A 2,234-nucleotide genomic window follows, 5' to 3' on the forward strand; every position below is an offset into this window, starting at 1 on the left:
CTACAACCGGCGTCGCCGCTGGTGGGAGCCTCATCTTCTTGGCGCTGGGGCCAGTCGACTCCATTTTCCTTGTGGGCGTCGCGCCGAGCTCACGGGTTTGAGCAGAGTAGCCAGAGACGAGCCTAGTGGCAGTGCGAGTGGGGAATAAGGAGGGCTGTGGATTTCTGTAGGAGTGGAAGAAGAGGAGCAGGCCTTTTCTGTACGAGTGAGGAAGAAGGTGAGCGGGGTTTTCTGGACGAGTGAGGAAGATTGGGGAGCGGGGGGAATTGGGTGGGGAGACGGAAGCAGGAGAGCGAGTTGTTCGTGTTTATATGGCCCGCTGCACTAACTACTCGCTTTTTCCCAAGAACCGCTCTCTTCTTTTGCGTTGCTGCATGACTGGCCATGCATGCAGGATGCATGTGCCCGCCGGCCACTGCATGCGCCTGGTTTGTTACTAGGCCTATTTAATAGGGTGGTTATGGAGTAAAGTAAGGAGATTTATTTTCTCGGTGTGCATCCACCAAATTAGAGGATGCGGTACTGGATGCAGACACTCACATTAAACTAACATTCAGAAGAACAAAAGTTCAGCATGTCTATGCATCTCAATGATTCACCGTACTATAACCAATATACAAAATTGTGAGAAGGTGTGGAAATAAAGAAAATCAGTCGATGCTTCTCTGAGCAAAGGTCCTCCATGCGCACGCATTAATTTCCTAGGCATGCTTGTTTCTTCTCAATGTTGCGAGCACTTTGAGCATGTTGGCAACTCCACAAGTAGCTAGCTGCCTCATCTTGCAATTGATGCTGACACATTTGCAGCAAACACTTGAGGCAATAGAGATGACTCAACTTGGGTCCATATTGTGCCTAGTTACGAATGTAGGAATACCTGGAGCACCATGAGGTTAGCTGATAGCAGGTAGATGCAGCCATATAAATTTTGTGCGGTGCTACCAAAATTGAGGTTTGTATCCCTTCCCGTTATGAGAATTCTTCTTGAAGTTGGTAGAATGTGACGGCTTGTTCTTTGCATCAAACTTGCCTTTCCCCTGAGATTTGTTCTTGTTGTTTAGGGGCTGGTTGGGCTGGAAGTTCTTCTCGTGTACCATGTGGGCACTAGAAGCTCCCTCGGCGACCCGAGCACGTGTGTCTTTTGCTCTCGCCTTCTCCTCAAAATCAAGAGTGCTAATGAGACCCAAAATAGAAAACTCATGTCTCTTGTTTTTCAGAGAAGTAGCAAAATCGTTCCACGAAGGTGGAAGCTTGGCAATGATGGTCCCAGCAAATTTTTTTTCCGGCAACACACACTTAAAGTGCTCAAGTTCCTTAGGGAGTGACTGTATATCATGAGTCTGCTGAACAACAGAGCGCTCATCAGTCATCTTGTAGTCACAGAATTGCTCCATGACGTACAACTCGTTGCCAGCGCCCGAGGGCCCAAACGTGGCCTCGAGCGCTACCCACATGTCTTTGCCGCTGTCAAACAACATATACGAATCCACAATGGAATCGTCAAGAACACTCAGCAAGGCGGATTTGAAGAGGGTATCCATGTTCTGAAAAGCTTCCTGCTGTGTAGGATTAAGATCACCCTCAGGCTTACCCTTAGTGGCGTCATAGCAGTACATGATCTGAAACCAATATACTGCTCTTGTGCGCCACCTTTTATATTGCAACCCCTTAAAAGTAGGCGGCTTCAAAAGTGCAGCAAAACCACTCGGAGTAAATTGCCTGTGATCAGGTTTTTGGATTGGATTGTTGAATATATGAGCAATTTAGTATGAGATTTAATCCGAATTAGCAGTAAATAGATCATGACGACAATTGCAAACATCAAAGTAATGATGCGGACTGAACCAGGAGGAAGTTTCGATTTGGGCCACTGCAGGCGCTAAGCATATTCGTAATGTAATGCCGCGAGAGTAATTGTTTTGCTTTTCCGCCGCTTGGTGATGTCTGTTCTGAAACCTCTTATTAAATGAAAATGGCAAGTCTTTTGCCTTGTTTCCAAAAAAATAAACCAGGAGGACAGAATCACATACTGTACAGGGGAGCAGAACCGATGTGGTTGATGTTGTCACTCATGTCATTGATGAAGAGGTTACCGAGGTCGGGGAAGGAGGTTGTCATTGCGGAAGTCGTCGCTGGCAGCAGTCACAGGAGTGTGCTCCCCAAAAACCTGATCGCCCCTCTCCCATACAGGATCACGAAAGGCGGGGTTCGCAGGACTGATGTCCCTTCTCGCG

This window comes from Triticum dicoccoides, chromosome 4A (genome assembly GCF_002162155.2).
Source record: "Triticum dicoccoides isolate Atlit2015 ecotype Zavitan chromosome 4A, WEW_v2.0, whole genome shotgun sequence".
Lineage (NCBI taxonomy): Eukaryota > Viridiplantae > Streptophyta > Magnoliopsida > Poales > Poaceae > Triticum > Triticum dicoccoides.